This window comes from Ranitomeya variabilis, chromosome 4, assembly GCF_051348905.1.
Source record: "Ranitomeya variabilis isolate aRanVar5 chromosome 4, aRanVar5.hap1, whole genome shotgun sequence".
Classification (NCBI taxonomy): Eukaryota; Metazoa; Chordata; class Amphibia; order Anura; family Dendrobatidae; genus Ranitomeya; species Ranitomeya variabilis.
In genome coordinates, this window is record NC_135235.1 from 615423285 (window position 1) to 615444630 (window position 21346).

General features: G+C 43.2%; 1 long non-coding RNA gene across 1 annotated transcript; it reads right to left on the reverse strand.

Moving 5' to 3' along the window:
* Positions 1–1917: 1917 nt before the first annotated feature.
* On the reverse strand, positions 1918–20756 carry LOC143769252 (uncharacterized). Its single transcript, XR_013214301.1, has 5 exons — positions 20361–20756; positions 15438–15502; positions 4543–4702; positions 2721–2809; positions 1918–2545 (listed from the first exon to the last, which is right to left on the reverse strand). It is a non-coding gene; the product is annotated as an uncharacterized LOC143769252 (long non-coding RNA).
* Positions 20757–21346: the final 590 nt, after the last annotated feature.

Sequence of the window (21346 nt, forward strand, 5' to 3'; positions counted from 1 at the left end):
CAGGAGTCATAAACTATAAAGAAAACTATAAATAACATATCATTTCTACTGAGCATCAAACGTCGTAGAACCAAAATCTAAAAAACATGACCCCAAAATTGAAAAATTGTTGTTATTCTTTGCACATCACATCCCACAGAAAAAATGAATACAATCTTATCATCTTATCTATAAATTATGTATACCCCCCCAAAAAGGCCATTGCATGGCCACAATGACAGAAGTATGAATATGTTACAGATTTTAGAATATGAAGATGAAAAAGTGTAAAAGAAATCGCAAGGTCCTTAAAATGCTAAATATGCCGGTCCTTAAGTGGTTAAGAAATTTGTTGCATTGTTGTGCTATTGTTGCACCAGAAAATTATGTACTTATGTACATTTCAGATACAATGTACCCCAGCTTTGTGGCATACATTACTGTCATTCTGTCAATTTCTACATGACTAATCCTCTGTTTCTATGCTGCATCCACTTTTTTGGAAAAAAAAAATCCAAACCGTTGTAAAAAATTGGCAAATGATGCCAAATTTTTCCAAATTTTTCTAAAACAATCCTAGTAGATTCCAGCTTGTTCTGTTCTGGATAAAGGAGGAGAATATGCAAAAGTGGGTGGTCAAATTAGATTGGAGGTGTTTCCATGCTACTCCTGGAGGTGGATCTTAAATTTCCTCTTTTTTACAAAGCCAGATGTTGGGAAATACGATAAATCAACTTTTACCCAATGGCGAATATTTCTACCCAAATACAGCTTTCTCTGCCCATAACTCTGCTGCTGATACAATTAAACTGCAAATTGTCAGACAGAATACGAATATAGCACAGGGTAATTTGTCATTTAGCTTTTTGTAGATACAATTACAGTATCAAGCACAAACGGTTAATAGCAAAGTCAACATCTTTTTGCGTTTGTATATATAGGCCCTGATTCATCAAAACCAGAGATTTTCTCACCTCATGTGATGAATGGGTGTAAGATTCAGACTCTCCTAATTCTTTAAGAGTTACATGTTCCTCCCTGACTGAAGCAAGAGCTCTGGCATCTTGACTTAGACAAGCTGTGGTGTCCAGCTCCGCCTACACTCCACAGGTCTGCCGTATACTGGGAACCCTCCCACAAGACCTCCTGCATACTGGAAACTCACTACAAAGCCTGCCATATACTGGGTACCCCCAACAAGACCTACCATATACTGAGAAACAGCCAAAAAACCTGTTGTATACCATGAACCCCCACAAGACTTGCTGTATACCAGGAACACCCCTTAAGCCCAGATGTATACCAGGAACCCCCAAAGAAATCTGTTGCATACCAGTAACCCACCACAATACCCATCATACACTGGAAACGTCCCACAAGACCTGCTGTGTACCAGGAACACACCACAAGACCTACCATATACCAGGAACACCCCGCAAGATCTTTTGTATACTGGGAACACCCAATAAGACTTGCTATATACTGGGAACACCCCATAAGATCTGCCATATACCGGAGACATTTCACAAGATCCGCTCTATACTGGGAACACACCTCAAGATTTGCCATATACTAGGAACACCCCACAAGACCTACTATAAACCAGGAACACTCCACAAGGTCAGCCGTATACCACTAGGAGCACCCCACAAGACCTGCCGTATACCAGGAGCACCCCACAAGACCTGCCGTATACCAGGAACACCCCACAAGATCTGCCGTACATTGGAAACATCCCATAAAACCAGCTGAATACATGTAACACCTCACAAGACCTGCTGTATTTCAGGAACACGCCAAAAGACCAGTCATATTAATGATGGTCTGACCATCCTAATGTGACCAGAGTCACAGTCGCTCAGATCTTTGCACTTCCAACACATCAACTTCACGAAGTGACTTTTTGCTCACTGTTCATAATGTGTGGATTTTCAGCAATACTGTGTATACACAGTATGCACCAATTTTTTTTCACAATTAATAGAGATTTCCTAAGTGTGACTATATATACTGTATTATAAAGCAGTGCTGATCCATGGTGCAATATTATTTCTGAAGACAGGGAATCTAAAGCGATATTAGTCTACTAGTCTGAGACATTTCATAGACGATTGGGACACATTCCAGTTATTCCATGGTGAAGTCTTGATGAAACTTGCAGAATGAAGGAATTCAGCTAATGTACCTGGGGATAGGATGTTGTTCCTTCTGACCCTCCTGTGTGCCTGTGATATGGTGAATCTAGTGCCAGGTTCCTGTCCTGCGGGCATCTGCCTATGTGAGTTCTCAGTTCTTCATAATGGTTTGTTGGCAGATCTCTCATTTAGAATATTTTAATAAGTTTCAGCCTCGTTGTCTACTAGAATTATACTACTTTTCCATGGCATACAAATGCAAAGGATAATTTAGACTTAAAGGGATTTTCCACCATTAGAAATAGCACCACCCTTGTCTTTAGATATTGTTTGGTTTTGCAACTTAACACCATACAAGTGGAAGGGTGACGTTAGTTCAGGACATGCAGTAGACCCATTTTATTAATTTTGGAATCTTCTTTAACATAAATCTGAAAAACAAAAAACAAGAAAAATAATCATAGGACCCTGGTCCAGCAGCTACATCAATAGTCTCTCACCAATGTACCAAGTACCAACTATCCAGGATTCAGCAGGACTGTCACAATTTGGGGGAGCTGTCCTGCTGTCCCGCAAGTTAAGGGCAATGTCCTGCCTTTTACTTACACTGCTTGTGATGTCTCCTGCAGGCTTTACTCATGTCTTCACTGTGCATGTTCCTTGCTCCTCGGTAGTTCCTCCACTTCCTCCTGTGACTGTGGGGAGGGGACAGCATCTCTATACTCTGCTTATACTTACAGTCAAATAAAGAGGAGCTTTAACCAAACTTTTCATGTTGAGCTGTACAAAAGATGTAATATTGGCTGCACAGCGAAATAAAACATTTTTTGTTTGCTCTTAATTTTGCCTCTCCGTTGTGGAGATTTTAGCAAAGTATTTGACACCTAATGAGTTAACTTTAGTTACCGTAAGTCCAAGTAGGTTTGTGCAAGGTCCTGTTTAACCCCTTCACTACCTTTGGATTTTCCATTTTTGGGTTTTTGTTTTTTGCTTCCATTCTTCCCAGAGCCATACCTTTTTTTATTCAAATCATTAAAACATGACCTGTTGAGGGCTGTTTGGACTGAAGTTAGGAAAACAATGCTCTAGACGAACTTGAGAAAAAGATGAGAAGGCTCCTCCTCACACCTTCCAAACTGCTAACACCTTGACAACCGGAGGAAACAGTTGAAGTACCAAAGGTCAATGCCCTAATAAAAAATGGTTTTGAGAACATTTTTTTGCCTGGCATTGCGTCGAATATGTTCAAGCTGTTGCTGAGGGTCCAAACACTGATCTATGCATGGTACTAGAAATAGATGTTCTCATTACCATCACCATCCAAAATAGATCTTTCTTCTCTTGGTCTTGGAAGATTTTGGATTACCCCATTAGCATTACTTGACTTACTGGAAAAATAAATAATGTGTTTCACCCTCAAAGATCCATTTCCAGTGAGAAATTACAAATTACAAAGAAAGTATTCTCTGCAAATCAGACAGAAGTGCAAAGGAATTTAATTGGATTTCCAATTAAGCCCCTTAATTTAATACAGTTCATAATTCAGGAGATTGAACATCCTCTCTGAGTGGGTCAAGAATGTGTCTTATTCCATGAAGGTGACAACCTGGACCACAAAGCAAGAGCAACTAGATATAGTATGGGGAATGCGCCATTAGCATAATTCTATTAAGACAAATTTCCCTCTGTATGTTTAGTCTGTATTCATGGTGTTTGATACAGTGTCCAGGTTGTGATCATCTTAACCATTACACCATAGGCTACGCTGCCAGCACCAATTTCATTCAAGGCACTAGCTCTGACTCGTGAAGCAACAAAACTTAACACTTGACAGTGCTGACTTTGGGAGACGTCTGTAAACTAGAAACATGTGGAGCCGCAGCAAGAGTCATGTGATCTCAGGGCTCAACCCGCTTAGAAAGACACATACCTATATATCTGGGGGCTGGGAAGTCACCATGAGAAGCCATAGGAAAAAAAATAGAACTGGGACCATGTGCATTTTTTTTAATTTTAGAAATTGAGAATTTATGATATTAATTATTAACTTTGCTATGGATTTTTCTTCCCTATTTCCACATCTCACTACTTACATATTGCACGTTATAACTCTGTAGCACCAACATCCCTGCACACCGCTTCCCTCCCTGGCAGGGACCCCGACTCATTCACAGCTCCCATCCCGAACTTCCTCCTTCCTCTCCTATTGCAGACCAGGGTCCACGCACTGCGCAGAGATCCACGGGCACTGTGATTAGGGTGCCCTCGTGCTATGGCTGATAGACAGTCATTATTTAAGGCGCCTCCACCTGCTTGGAGGTGCCTGTGGAACGTTGTTAATTAGTTCCTACATGCTTGCTAGTTCTCTGTCCATTTGTTCCCGCTAGAACTGCCAATATTTGTCCGTACTTAACCTCTGAACCAATACCTGCCTCGCCAGTCTGCATTTTAGCCAGACCCGCCTGCACCTGCTGTGCCATCGTGAACATCTGTTGGTCTCATCTGTGCCTGCTGTTCCAGTCTGTACATCAGCACCTCCTGTGCCGGTCTGTATATCAGCCAGACCTGTCTGCAACTGCCGTGCCAGTCTGTAAATCAACAAGAATTAAAAAAAAAGGGGGGTTAGGGAAATATGAGGGATACAAATACACATGTAGGTAGTATACAGTTATGACAAGTGTATAAAATAGATACAAGAGAATATCCTCTAACACCACATGTGTATTTATGGATCTATTGTGGACTCATCGGTGAACACATACACAAAAGAAGAAGAAAAAAACAAGGAAGCAAGTCCGATAGTGTGGTTAAAAAAATATACAGCTTTATTTAGTCAAATACAATAAAAAGTGTGGGGTGGGGAGGAAAAAGACTGGTAGTAAAGCGGACGCAGTTTCAAGGCAACACTAACAAAAAAGTTAATGTGGACATATACTTAATTGTAATAAATAGTTACCAAAGATTACAAACATTGGTATGAAAATCAGTATAAGTCCAGATAAAAAAGATTGCTTATTAAAGTGCTAGAATGAAGTGATTAATCAGAGTCAGCATGAGTTTGTAACTAATAAGTCATGTTAGACTAACTTAATTTCCTTCTATAACGGAATCACTGACTGGGTGGATCAGGGAAATGCTGTAGATATATTATATCTTGACTTTAGCAAAGCATTTGACAAAGTATCTTTGACAAACATCTTTATCAATGATTTAGATGAAGGAATTGAGGGTAAACTGATTAAATTTGCTCATGACACAAAGCTAGGAGGGATAGCTAATTCTAGAGAAGAGAGAGAGAGGATTCAAAAAGATATAAAAAACTGGAGTAGTGGGCAGCAACTAACAGAATGCTTTTACATGGAAAAATGCAAAGTGCTACATCTGGGCAATAAAAATGAAAAAAGCATATACAGAATGGGGGGAATAGGGCTCAGCAACAGCGCATTTGAAAAAGACTTGGGTATACTAATAGATCATAAACTGAACATGAGTGAACAGTATGATGCAGCAGCAAAAAAGGCAAATACAATTCTGGGATGTATTAACAGAAGCATACAGTCTAGATCATGCAAAGTCATTATCCCCCTCTACTTCTCTTTGGTCAGACCTCATCTGGAATACTGTGTCCAGTTTTGGGCATCACATTTTAAAAAGACATCAATAGGAGAAAGTTCAGAGAAGAGCGACCAGAATGGTGACCAGTCTGCAAACCATGTCCTATGAGCAACGGTTACAGGATTTGGGAATGTTTAGCTTGCAAAAAAGAAGACTGAGAGGAGACTTAATAGCTGTCTTCAAATATCTCAAGGGATGTCACATTGTAGAAGGATCAAAATGTAGATAAAGAAAGGACAGCGCCACTCCAGGATGTGAAGAAGATCAGTTACATCTTTAATCCGCCTCTTGTGGCAACGTTTCGGTCATACGACCTTTCTCAAGCACAATACAAAACACGTTTCAACCACCATTATATACCTGTAGACACACCCATCAGTTAAACACCACCCAATGGAGTGACCACTTCCCTTAAAAAACACAATATATTAAAATACAACAATATAAATATAAAAACAGTCCCACAAAGGCAGTCCCACATAGGTCCCATTAACTAACAGAGTTCAACTATACCTGATCGCTCCCACCAATGTATATACATCCATAAAACCCACACGACATACCCAGCTCCCAAAATGTAAACAGAACACATCGCACCAATCAAAATAATGCATCAGCAATTGCCATAGCGATATAGGCGTGTGTAAGGCAAGAGTCACCAATCATACGGGTAAGGGGCCATATCCGCTGACCGGCCCACAGCCGGCATGCAGTGCGCAGCACCGCGTCAGCTCCTAGGGCATTTACCCAATCAGTTCATCCTTAGTGCCGGAAATGACGGCGCCTCATCGGAGGGATCCTATTGCGCATGTCAAAGACTCCCTCCTTAGCGCAAAAAACTTCTCCTACTCCAGCGCTAAACTGCGCATGTCTGCGTCGTCATGGAAACATGATGTTGTTTCGCCGGAGGGAGTCCCAGTACGCATGTCGGAAGTACATCTATTAATCATGCCGCACAAATCCATAGGTTTCTCCTGTCCAGGGGTTGTACAGCGTCTCCCATCATATGTACGCTCCATAGCACGCATGTCCATAATTCATATAACCCCATTGCCAATGCACATGACAATAGTTGTCTATAATAGAACATATTGCACATATCCCAATTAGGCCAGTATTCATGCAAATATCCCCGCTGATCCCCATCCAAAAGAGGGGGCATTCCATACATAAGATATCACGGAGATGCATCAAGTATTCATCTGGGGCAAAAAAGCATGTCATATAATAGGGCACATAGCAGGATCTTATCAGATAGCAGTTGGATCTCATTAAACATTCCAATGTGTCACAGGCTTCCATATTTAGGGTGCCCTCATAATATACAAACATATAAATGAACAAGGCTCACCCCTCACAGGACACAGATCCACCCGTAATACAATATTAAATATTGACCTAAAATTAACACATAAATAAAGAAGAAAAAAAAAAAAGGAGAAAAAAATATTTAGACTTCAAGAGACTGTCTAATCCGGGACAACAATTCTTAAATAAAAACACTATAAGAGGTTAAAAACGATATACCGACTTGTGCAACACCGAAACCATATGACACTATAGAAGACAACTTTGTGGATATTCCATATTTAATCCCCTAGGGAAAAGTGTATCAAGTTCATAGATCCATTTCAGTTCTTTTTTCTTAAGCATAGCAACACGATCCCCTCCCCGTCTCAATATAGGGACGTCATCCACAATTCTAAACCTAAGCTGATTCACTGAGTGTTTATACTCAAAAAAATGCTTTGGTACCGGAAGATCAATGAGCTTTGTCCTAATTGTACTTTTGTGTTTAGAGATCCTCGTCCTGATCTCCTTCGTGGTCTCGCCCACATAGTATAGACCACACGGACAACTCAAAACATAGATCACAAAACTACTCTTGCATGTGTACCGTTTATGTATCATATACTTTTTACCGGTATGGGGATGATAAAAACATGCCCCTTTCACCATATTGTTACAACATGCGCATCCGAGACATGGAAAATTACCCAAGCTCGGACGACTAAGAGTAGTTTGCAGATCCCTCTTAGAGCTCCCTACATCCGAACACACCAATGCATCCTTCAAGTTTTTATTCCTCCTATAGGAAAAGAGTGGAGATTTCTGAAATTCCTTTACATTAACATGTCCCTTACTGAGCAAAGGCCAGTATTTACGTATAATACCCGAAACTTGGTAACTTTGACCATTAAAAGCTGTAACGAAGGGTATCCTTTTTTCTGCCTCGACTGCAACCCTAGGGGTCAAAAGCTCATCCCTATCCTTAGATAGTACTTTAGACTTAAATTTATCCAAATCAGACCTAGGGTACCCTCTCGCAAGAAATTTTTGGCACATTTCATCTAGCCTAGTGTCGATCAGAAGGATCATCTTTATTCTCTTTTGCACAAGGAAAGACTAGAAGCAATGGGATGAAACTGAATGGGAGGAGACACAGATTAGATATTAGAAAAAACTTTTTGACAGTGAGGGTGATCAATGAATGGAACAGGCTGCCACGAGAGGCTGAACTGACATCTGTCTGGGATGATTTAGTGAATCCTGCTTTGAGCAGAAACACAGTATGGAAGCTATGTATGAGTTAGGCCGGGGTCACACTTGCGAGTTCAATGCGAGAAACTCGCGCAAGTCTCTCGCATCAAGTCCCGGCACTGCCGCCGGCACTCAGGACCGGAGCGTGCGGCTGCATGTATTTCTATGCAGCCACACGCTCTGGTTCTGAGTGCCGGCGGCAGTACCAGGATTTGATGTGAGTTTCTCGCATTGAACTCGCAAGTGTGACCCCGGCCTAACTCATACATACCCTCCTGTCCCTGGTCAGAAACTGGTGAATCCCCACAGTGTACAGTGTGTGCAGTGGGGGGGATTCATAAGTCTGCAGTCACACAGAGTGACTGCAGACTTATTGATTTGGACCTAAGTATGGAAAGCAGGCGACTTCCTAGGGACAGGCACTCAGAGAATGGGAATGTCACTTAATCGTTTTGTGGTTTCTGATCTCTGAAGCAGTTAAAAGAAGTAACACAGCAATGTTGTTTTTTACTTTGCTGTGCATTATGTTAATTTTATGGGGTGCTTTTTAAGCATGTTCCCATGTTCAGGATTTGATCAGTATTTTACCTCAGTATGTGTAAGCCATAACCAGGAGTGGGTGATAAATGCAGAAGTGGTGATATGTTTCTATTATACTTTTCTTCTGATTGTTTCTCTCCCGGTTTTGGCTACAAATACTGATGTAAAATACTGACCAAATACTGAATGTGTGCACGTGCTTAAAAAGCACCCAATAACAGAATCTCAGGGTGAATTGACAACTGGCATATTTTCACATTGCTGATTTAGCTTCCGCAAATGTGCCACAAAATCAGCTTGTGTTACCTGTGGATTTGAAAACAGATTTGAATGCAGTCTTGTTACAGATTTTCCTCTTGTTCACACAAGCGTATAACACGGCCGCGCGCTATATGATGTATTAGACAGCACTTGGCCCAGTATTATGCTATGGGGCAGTGCAGATGTGCGATTATTTCTCATGCCAATTCAGCATGCTGCGGGTGCATCTCATGATTGGATCAGGCGGACTCATACAAGTCTATGGGCATGAGTGAAACATCAAACTGCACTCGGATATCACCTGAGTGCAGTCCAACATCCACGTACTCAGACAATGGAGAAATGAAGTTCTCCATATTTTCTGAATCTGTGATGCGATTCTGTCATGTGAGAGAATCCTGCACAGTAAGATAACACACACAGATCAAACTCTGACAGAGTTTGAGCCAAGTGACATTAGTATAATCCACAGGGGCGGATTATCAGAGGGTCAATCTCAGTGGTGTGGGGGGGCCCTGGGCTACCGCACAGATTGACCCTCTGATAATCCGCCCGAGTGTGACTGTGAATGCCCGCCGGCATTTATGTGCCCCCGGACCCGGTGGGCAGAGAGAGGGGGCCCGCATCAGGCCCCTTCTCATCTGCTCACCGGGCCCCTTCCGGCGCTGCGGCGGTTTCCTATTGACATGCGGGCGCGCACCCGCACGTCAATAGTTAACAGCCGCCAGCCAATTGGAGGCTGGTAGCTTAAGTTGGCCGCAGCGCACACTTCGCCGGCGTCTGACGTCATTGTCAGTCGCCGGCGAGTGTGCGCTGCTGGAGGGAGCTTGCCGCCTGGAGCGCTGGTCAGGTGAGGAGACTCTGTTTTTTTTGTTTTGTTTTTTGATAAGCTAACGATGGACACACTGGGGGCAATGCTGGAGACACTGGGGCAGATTGCTGGAGACACTGGGGCAATGCTGGAGACACTGAGGCAGATTGCTGGACGACACACTGGGGCAGATTGATGGAGACACTGGGGCAATGCTGGAGACATTGGGGCAGATTGCTGGACACACTGGGGGCAATGCTGGAGACACTGGGGCAATGCTGGAGACACTAGGGCAGATTGCTGGACACACTGGGGGCAATGCTGGAGACACTGGGGCAGATTGCTGGACACACTGGGGCAATGCTAGAGGACACACTGGGGCAGATTGCTGGAGACACTGGGGCAGATTGCTGGACACACTGGGGCAATGCTGGAGGACACACTGGGGCAGATGATTGCTGGAGACACTGGGACAATGCTGGAGACACTGGGGCAATGCTGGAAACACTGGGGCAATGCTGGAGACACTGGGGCAGATTTCTGGACACAGGGGCAATGCTGGAGGACACACTGGGGCAATGCTGGAGGACACACTGGGGCAGATTGCTGGAGACACTGGGGCAATGCTGGAGACACTGGGGCAATGCTGGAGACACTGGGGCAGACTGCTGGACACACTGGGGCAATGCTGGAGGACACACTGGGGCAGACTGCTGGACACACTGGGGCAGATGATTGCTGGAGACACTGGGGCAATGCTGGAGACACTGGGGCAATGCTGGAGACACTGGAGCAATGCTGGAGACACTGGGGCAGATTGCTGGACACACTGACGGCAATGCTGGACATACTGGGGCAGAGTGCTGGACAGACTGGGGGTAATATGCTGGAGACACTGGGGCAGATTGCTGGACATACTGGGTCAGATTGTTGAACACACTGTCTGGGGGCAATGCTGGAGACACTGGGGCAATGCTGGAGACACTGGGGCAATGCTGGAGACACTGGGGCAATGCTGGACAATTGGACATACTGGGGCAGATTGCTGGACACACTGGTGGTAATATGCTGGACACACTGGGGCAATGCTGGACACACTGGGGCAGATTGCTGGACACACTGGGGCAGATTGCTGGACACACTGTCTGGGGGCAATGCTGGACACACTGGGGGCAATATGCTGGAGTCAGACACTGGGGCAGATTGCTGGAGACACTGTCTGGGGGCAATGCTGGACACACTGGGGCAGATTGCTGGACACTGGGGCAATATGCTGGACATACTGGGGCAGATTGCTGGACACACTGGGGGTAATATGCTGGACACACTGGGGCAGATTGCTGGACACACTGGGGCAGATTGCTGGACACACTGTCTGGGGGCAATGCTGGACACACTGGGGGCAATATGCTGGAGTCAGACACTGGGGCAGATTGCTGGAGACACTGTCTGGGGGCAATGATGGACACACTGGGGCAGATTGCTGGACACTGGGGCAGATTGCTGGACATACTGGGGCAGATTGCTGGACACACTGGGGGTAATATGCTAGACACACTGGGGCAGATAGTTGGACACACTGGGGGCAGGACTGGAGGCATGGGCAGAATGTAGACACGGGGCATGATTGGAGACACGGGGCAGAATGAAAGACATGGGGCAGGATTGGATCATGGGGCAGGATGGATACGATGGAGACAGATGGGGCAGGATGGGGAGATCATATGGTGTAGAATGGATACTCATAAGTGCAGGATGGGAGAACATATGGCTGGAGCCAGGAATGAGACACACGTGGCCAGGATGGGGAATATTATTACCATAGGGGCTAATTAAGGGATATCATTACTGCAGTGATGTATTTATTTTATTTTTTGAGTATACTGTTTTAAATGGGGGGGGGGGGCGGTCCTGTTACTGTGCAGAGTGACACTATATCGCCTTTTTTTCTTCATGTAGTGTAATGTAGAAGTTGTGAAAAATTAAGAAATGTGTTCTGCAAGCAGAGCTCGAGATAACTGTGTTATTTCCTGCAGAAACGAGTCCTGGCTGGAAGAAATGATGGCGGCCTGTGCTGGATGAAAGATGGAGGACTTCACCTAGAGACGTCACTGGTGAGTCAGTGTTACCTATACACTGACACTATACACTGTATACTATATACAGCAGTCCTGTGTACAATGTCACCAGTGATCACTGTATTACCTATACATTATATACAGAGCTTCTGTGTATAATGTCACCAGTGATCTCTGTATTACCTCTACACAGACACTGCATACTAAGTACAGATCTCCTGTGAATACTGGCACTTATGGTGATAGTATTGTGTTTTTTTTTTTTTTTTTTAATTACTGATCAGTATTGTAGTATTCAGTCACTATGTGGTGGTAATATGTGGTCTGGAAATGGTGTTGTGGTATTTGTCCCTTGAATGTGCTATTTGGTCACCAAGTGGTGGTAATATGTGGTCTTGACATGGTGCGGTGGTATTTGTTCCTTGTATGTGATATTATTCGATCACTGTGGTTGTAATTTGTGGTCTGGTCATGGCGTGGTGGTATTTGTTCCTTGTATGTGATATTATTGGTCAAAATATACCTAAATTGTATTGCAGATTTTAACAAATATTTAATAGGTTACAGTAGAGTAGGGCCCGGCCATTTTTCTGGAATAATCTGGTTCGGGTATAACATGATAACATGACCCCCGTCACATGACCCCCGTTACATGACCCCTGTCACATGACCCCCCCGTCACAAGACCCCCCGTCACATGACCCCCCGTCACATGACCCCCGTCACATGACAGATTTTGCAGCAAATTCACTGCAGTCAAATCTGTGGCTTAAATATATGCCGGGTGTGCACCTACCCTAAGGCTATGTTCCCACTATGAGCTTTTGGTGAGGTTTTTATGTTGCAGATTTTCTGCACCTAGTAAGTAAATTAGGATACTTGCGTTTTTTCCTTGTGTTTTTGAGTGTTTTTTTTACATACCTTTATATTGCGTTTCCGACTCTGCGTTTTTTGCCTCTTGTTCGTATGTCATGTTTTAAACAAAGTTTCTTTGTTTTTGATACTTTCTGGTATTGATAAAATTTAGTGATATAGTCATGTGCGGATTACACTATGGAAGCGCACTAAAAATGCACGTGCGTTTTTTTCCTGTGGAATTTCAGCAACTAATGCAAATTTCTGGAAAAAAATCTGCACGTAAAACTAGGCGTACCCACAAAGTCACATGTTTATGGATGGAAAACACACACCGCGGGCCAGTTTACGCTGTGTAAAAAAAGCACAGCAGGAATGAGAATTCTATAAATCTTATCCACTTTGCTGGAACTGTAGGACGCTGTGTTTTTAATAGAGCAAAAATACACAGCGTCAAAAGACGCAATAAAAACTCATAATTTTCCAAATGAACATATCTTCCAGTCTGATGCAAGAAAACATGTACTCCTTCATAGTGAGCAGGCTTGGACTGGCCCACAGGAGATCAGGAGAATCCTCCGGTGGGCCGCCACTTTCTTATATGAGCAGTACTTGGCACAATATACTTGAATCCCTATGTACAGACAAAAGGCAGCATCTTATTCATTTAAGAATCTATCGAGTTCATTGTTACACAAATTTGTGATTGAGGATAATGTCACATTTGCATGTAGCTGAAAAGTGGGGCCCTGGAGTTGGTCACTGGTGGGCCCTTGTCATCCCAGTCTGACACTGATGGTGAGTGCTTATATATTTTTATACAATAGAATAACCTCAGGAATAAAAGTTTGCTCTGTGCTCCCTCCTAATAACGATAATCTGTGCAATAATATTTGCTTAAAAAACGAGCCACAGTTCCTCCAGTGTCGTAGCCGGCTGATTTCGTAACACTAGTAAATTATTATGATTAATTATGAAGGTGCCCAAGTTAAGAAGGATTATTTTCCATTTCGTTTTATTTCATAAAAGATCAGGGAGACAAAGGGACGCCATTGTTCTCAGGAACTTATTGCGTGTATTCAAATACCTTGTTAGAAAACAGCTTGGGGAGAAATCTGTGGTATGGAAACATGTCATCCATAATTGTACGGGACAGTCTGTGTGTGTTGGTGTAGCTGTAGTAAGCTACGCCCGATAGGTTCAATCTCAGTATGATCCGCAGGTGGGTACTAGCATAACTGGACTAGAAAAAACAGCGTACTGAATAAATAATCGAATAAGCCCATCCATAAAGTCTAAGGTCCAGTACCGATGCTTGCACTATGTCGATTTCGTTATTAGTCTATTTTCATGAGTTTTCCTACATAGACAGTCATAGTTTCACCAAAAACAACATTGCTATCCTATAAATGAACTCCTTGATTGGGCAATGAAGAACTAGGTTATATCCAAAGTAACGAGATATTACCTCATTCAGATAGAAGGTAATGTGCTGCTTACTCGGGGATCCGACTGTTGGGACTCCAGCAATCCTAAGAATGGGGCTCTGAAACCTAGGCTCAGCAAAGTCCATCCTTGAGTGGAGCAAATGAGCTCATGCTTGATCTCAGATACATTCATTGTCTACCGGACTAACGGAGAGAACTAGACACAGCCCTTCGCTATTTCCGGCATAACATAATGATGGCCACTATAAACTTTTTATCACATCTTCCTACTGTAATGGATGTAGACCTCGGATGAAGCCAATCTACACCCAACCATCAAGTATTTACATAGGAGCTGTTGCACTTTGGATAACTACTTCAGAAGCAGGCTGGACTGGCCCACAGGAGAACAGGTGAATCCCCTGGTAGGCCCATCACCCCTCTATATGAGAAGTAGCTGGCATAATACATTTGATTCACTATGTACAGACAGAAGCAGCATCTCATCAATCATATAGATGGGTTATCTGGGACTTTGTTTTATTTTGGATATGGAGCTAATTGGAGGATTTGTTGCTTCTGGTGATGTCACGTTGACAGAGCAGCTACAGTTCGCTTCCTGCTTCCTAACTGCTGGGAGCCAGCTATCAATCAATCAGCATGATGTTTGCAGTGACACCATGTCAACAGAGCAGACCGGTAGTTAAAGAGCTGCTCTGTTGATGTGAGATCCAATGAAGCCGGAGAATCGCTGTCTGAGTCGGACACATCGTCACAAGGCAGAACAGGCAGGTAGTTAGCAACTACCTACTAGTAAGTTCTTAGCCTCATAGCCAAAATAAGGCAAAGTCCCCTTCACCCAAAGGACATAAAGACCAGTTCAGGTAGCAACAGGCAGCCTGAGTATTCAGGTAGTTGGCATGTATTCCAGTACATTGGACTTACTGCTAACTCAGCTCTGTTACTTTGAACCTCCTGTGCAATTCAGCTCTGCTACTTCGGCTCCTCATCTCTTAATTAGCTCTGCTGTATCACTGTGCCAGCATTGTTACTATGGACTTTTTAACACAGCTCGGCACTAAGCAGAACTGGGAATAAATGCAAAAACTTGGTCATAGATGCTGGTGATGAACTTTGCCATATGAAGGAAGGGAGGAGACAAAAACATGGATCCTGAATGTGGAAAACTACTTACAGTTGTAGGTAAGGCTACACATGGCTGGATGCCGAAGGAAACGCCAATAACATCTCGTACAGGACCTAAAAATAACATTTGACATCTATATTCTAAAAAAAAGTATTTAAAGTGAGTGCAAAAGTTATTTTGGTCACAGAAAATCTCCCCCGGTTTTTATAAACATTTTCTTATACAGCACAGTCCAGAATATCTTCATTACGGGACCCAAGCAAGCACATTAAGTTTCTAAATTAGACTTTCTGGGAGAAAGTGTTACAGCTCTAAAATTATAGACCGACATCGTAACTGTTTCCCCAAATTCAATCACTGCCTATAAGAAAGTTTTATAGAAAACACAGAAAACGTTCCACTGCTTCGGTGCCAACTTGGCTCAGGACACAGGCTGAAGAGATATGTTAAGTTCACTTTAGACTTGGCCATGTTTGTCATTTATTGTCTACTTTTTTTTCCATGCCCATGTTGGCGACACTTAGACTTTCTCTTGCCAACTCTGTCTCTGGTGTTGTATTAATTCTGTACGTTGTGTGTCAGTAAATCCTTTACGACTGGCTTTCGACCCTCTCAACAAATTCAAGTTGAAAAGGTTAATTTTTCATTTTAATCAGCCAAGAAACAAAGGAAATGAAATTACAGATACTTCTTAAAAGTGGCTATTTGTCAACGTACTAGTGACATCATTTATGGGATCTAAATACTATCATATATATGAAATGATACTCATTAATTTAAACCCAAATGACTCTAGAGTTTAATTTGGCTGCAGCGGTCACATACCGTACATCCACATGACCACTGCAGCTAGTCAATGGCCTCGGTGGTCTTGACATTTCAGCCCCCAGGGCGGCATAATATTAATTACGTTTAAACATCTTGGTCTGTGGGTTGCACCTTGAATGGTACTGGAGAAGTTACAGCAGCACTGCCCAGGGTGACAAGGTTTGGATAGAAGGAATTGCGGCAGTATTTTGTAACGATGGGATTTATAAAATAGTTATAAATGGGGGAGAAGGGAGAAAAAGGACTTTACGTACATCATCAGCACAAATCTCTTTCCTGACCTCATAATTTGCTATAATGTATCCGTGGAGTTAAAATGTATCAGTCTGAAGTTAAACACCCCCATATTGCTGACACAGGATTGCCTATTTTGACTTCATTATTATTTAATCTAGACCATGGGTGGTCACTGGTCGATTAATTTTCCATTAACTTTCCGACTGAACGTAATTATAGTTATTATTATTTGTATTTGTTTTATCACTTAATATTGAGCAGAATTAAGTCTGCTGACTTGCTGCTACTTGTTACCATGGGGCTCATTGCACCTTGTATTCTTACCTGTAACAGCGAATCAAAACCATATAATTTCCTGCTTTTTTATAAAGTTTATAAATCATATGCTCCTGTTATTCAGCCCCTGAATCTTGTTCAACAGCTCTCCCCACGCAATATGATGCCCCCCACAGCCACCCACACAGTATGATCCCCCACAACCCCCTTCAGAGAATGATGGTTCGCACTGTCTCCCCACACAGTAGGATGCCTTCACAGTCCTCCACTCATTATGATGCCCCAACAGTCCCCTATTAAGCATGATGCCGCCACATATCCTGCCCATTATAATGCCCCAACAGCCCACCATACAGTCTTATGGCTCTCACCCAAAGTATGATGCCCCGACAGTCTCCACACAGTTTGATGGAACCAAAGTTCCTCACACAGCATGATGCCCCACAGCCATCTCAAACACAGTATGATTCCTCCACAGCTGCCCACGTTATTAGCCCCCACGTACAGAATGAACCTCCAACAGCCCCTCACACAGGATGATATACCCACAGTTTCTCACACAGTATGATTCCCCCACAGTATGTTGCCCCACCAGCTTTCTCCACACACTATAATGCCCCCTAACCACCACACAGTATGATGACCCCACAACCCCCATACATTATGATGTCCCCACAGTTCATTACACAGTATCATGCTTTCACAGCCTCCCCCACAGTATGATGCTCTCACAGCACCCACCCACAAACAGTTTGATGACCTAACAGCCCACCACACTGTATGATCACCCCTCAGCCCCTCCTACAGTATGATTTCCCCACACTTCTTCACACAGTATGATTTCTACAGCCCCTCAGTATGATGCCCTCAGAGCCCCCCCATACACAATATGATGCCTCAACAGCCCCTCACACTGTATGACTGCCCCACAGCCCCTCATACCGAATGATGTACCCACAGTTACTTACACTGCCTTCCCTTACAGTACGTGGCCACAACACCTAATCCCACACAGTGATGCCCCTACAACTCCCACACAATGTATGAAACCCCATATAGTGAGAAGGTCCCACAGTTTTTCACACTATGATGGTCCCACAGCCCCTCTTACAGTATGATGTCCTCACAGTTCTTCACATAGTATGAAGCACCCCTGTAGCATGATGCACCAACAGCCCCCCACACAGTATGATGTACCCACAGTTCGTTACTATGATTTTCCGACAGCCTCCCACACACTATGATGCCTCAATGCCCTCCACACAGTGTGTTATGTCGCCACAGCCCCACCCACACAGTATGATGTCCTTACAGCCTCCACACAGTGAATGATGTCCCACATGGTAGGATGGCCCCACAGTTAATTACACAGTATGATGCCCCACAGCCCTGCCAACATATAGTATGATGTCTGCCTCAGCCCCTACACATGGTTTAAAGTCCGAAAAGATCCTTACATAGTATGATGCCTTCACCATCTCCTCACAGTATGATACCCTCACAACTCATCTACACAGTATGATGGCCCCAAAACTCCCCAGTCTGTGCAGCGTGTGAACTCAGGTTTCACACTGTAAGCGCCGTTTAGTAATATCATTGCGCCACAGTACTGAGACTCCGATGCACAGGCTGAATGGTGGAAGAGGTAGCCTATTTGTATATAACCAGTATATACATCCTGAGGATGCACATATTGATAAAATCGGGACTCCAGGTAGGGAGTTTGCTATGTGGTGTGGACTTAAAAAGTTTCAGTCAATTTTAACTCTAGAAACTTAAGGCTCTGTGCCCACGATCAGGAATGGCTGTACTGAGAAACAAGTGCGGCAATTAGAACACAGCATTTTGGATTCAACGAAAATAAGCTGAGTCCAAAACGTTGCTATTCCTGATCGTGGGGACATAACCTAACTCACAGCAAGCAGTGTTATTGAAAACACAAAGTATATTAGAAAGTTTTGAATCATTTTATGTAACAATGATTAATCTCCATTTACATATACCTTTAAAACATACAGTGGGGAAACTAAGTATTTCATACACTGCCGATTTTGCAAGTTTTCCCACCTACAAAGAATGGAGAGGTCTGTAATTTTTATCGTAGGTACACTTCAATTATGAGACAGAATCTTAAAAAAAATCCAGACAATCACATTGTATAATTTTTACATAATTAATTTGCTTTTTATTGCATGAAATAAATATTTGATCCAATACAAAAACAGAACTTAATATTTGGTACAGAAATCTTTGTTTGCAATTACAGAGGTCAGACATTTCCTGTAGTTCTTGACCAAGTTTGCAGACACTGCAGCAGGGATTTTGGCCCACTCCTCCATACAGGTCTTCTCCAGATCTTTCAGGTTTCGGGGCTGTCGCTGGGCCACACTGAGTTTCAGCTCCCTCCAAAGATTTTCTAATGGGTTCCGGTCTGGAGACTTACGTAGCCACTCCTTAGTTGCACTGGCTGTGTGTTTCTGGTCATTATCATGCTGGAAGACCCAACCACTACCCATCTTCAATGCTCTTACTAAGGGAAGGAGGTTATTGGAAAAAATATTGCGATACATGAACTCATCCATCCTCCCTTCAATACGGTGGAGACGTCCTCTCCCCTTTGCAGAAAAGCACCCCAAAGTACGATGTTTCCCCCACCATGCTTCACTGTTGGGGTAGTGTTCTTGGGGTTCTACTCATCCTTCTTCTTCCTCCAAATACGGCGAGTGGAGTTGTTACCAAAAAGTTCTATGTTGGTCTCATCTGACCACATGAATTTCTCCCATGCCTCCTTTGGATCATCCAGATAGTCATCAGCCAGCTTCAAATGTGCCTGGACACGTGCTGATGTGAGCTGGGGGATCTTGCATGCTCTGCAGGATTTTAATCCATGACAGTGTAGTATGTTATCAATGGTAATGTTTGTGACTGTGGTTACAGCTATTTTCAATTCATTGACCAGTTCCTCCCATGTAGTGCTGTGCTGATTCCTGTCCTTTCTCAGAATCATCCTTACCCTATGAGGCGAGATCTTGCATGGAGCCCCAGACCGAGGAAGATTGACAGTCTTATTTGTGTTTATTCCATGTTCTAATAATTGTGCCAACAGTTGTTGCCATCTCACCAAGCTGCTTGCCTAGTGTCCTGTAGCCCATCCCAGCTTTGTGCAGGTCTATAGTTTTGTCCGTGGTGTTCTTAGACAGCTCTTTGGCCATGGTGGAGAGGTTGGAGTGAGTGTGTGGACAGGTGTCTTTTATACAGGTAACGAGTTCAAGCAATTAATACAGGTAATGAGTGCAGAGTAGGAGGCTTCTTAAAGAAAAACAAACAGGTCTGTGAGAGCCAGAATTCTGGTTGCTGGTTGGTCGGTGATCAAATACTTATTTCATGCAATAAAATGCAAATTAATTATGTAAAAATCATACTGTGTGATTTTCTGGATTTTTTTAGATTCTGTCTCTCACAGTTGAAGTGGGAAGACTTGCAAAATCGGCAGTGTATCAAATACTTATTTTCCCCACTGTATGTGCCTTTTGCCTTCAATGCTTTTCCTTTTGGCAAGACGTCCCGACCGTTCAGTCTTAACTAGCTAGTGTCTATAAGCAACTGCATCCAACTACCGCTGCAACTTACATCACATAAAGCCACATGTATTCAGATTTCATGACAGAAGCTGGCACCAAACAGTCTGGTAGTGGGTATATTAAAAATGGCAGCTCTCTGAAAGCAATAAATAGACAAAATGAGTAAAAAAAACACTCAAATGTAAAAAGGTTAAAAAAAATAAAAAAAATCAATTATAGCTCATTGCAAAATTAGAAACCAAAAGCAAACAACATAAAAGGTCCATAAAAATCTATAAACGTATCGAACAGTAGCTTAACGACACGCAGAGAGTCATCGGATTAGGGGCCTCTGGGAAATCTTAAAATCCATTTTAATAGCCCGGACGCTTAATAATTCGGCCCGACAACTTTTTAACAATACTCTTTAGAGCTTTCAAATGTGCTGCGTGTAGCAATCCCAGGACTTCCCATCCCTTCTCTCCCTCCCCGAAACGGAGGCTGAAAACAATAAAGTAACGGAACGATCACGATTTACAAGGCCGGGGTGGATGGGGTAAGGGGGCGGCTTTGCCCACGCTGATAATGAAACACATGGAAAGTGTAGAAGGGGGCGGCATTAGGAGAAAGCATGAAAATCGAAATAAAATAAATGCAATCAGCTAGGAACGAGCCCGTCCTCGTAATGATTTGTTTTTATGGTAACATAAAACTGTTCTGTTCCCACCTCCTGGAAAAAAAAGGACCAAAAAAAAAAAAGGCAAACTGCTTACTTTAACAAGGCGAGCGGCTGTAATGGTAGTGCCCCTTTATGAGGGTGTAATGCATGGCAATATTTCAATACTCCCCAAGTTTTGCATGTTCGACGGGAGGAGAGAGGAGGGTTGGGCGCCATTAAAGTCTTTCTTTGGAATTAATTAAGAGCCGAGTTTAATTGGAAAAATCTTGCAAGCGGGCAGTCTAGACGTAGAAATCACACGATGGCAAAAGTGATTATGATATTAGGAGCAGGTTTAACCCATTTTATGCACATGGGATGGAGCCGCCACCACCTAC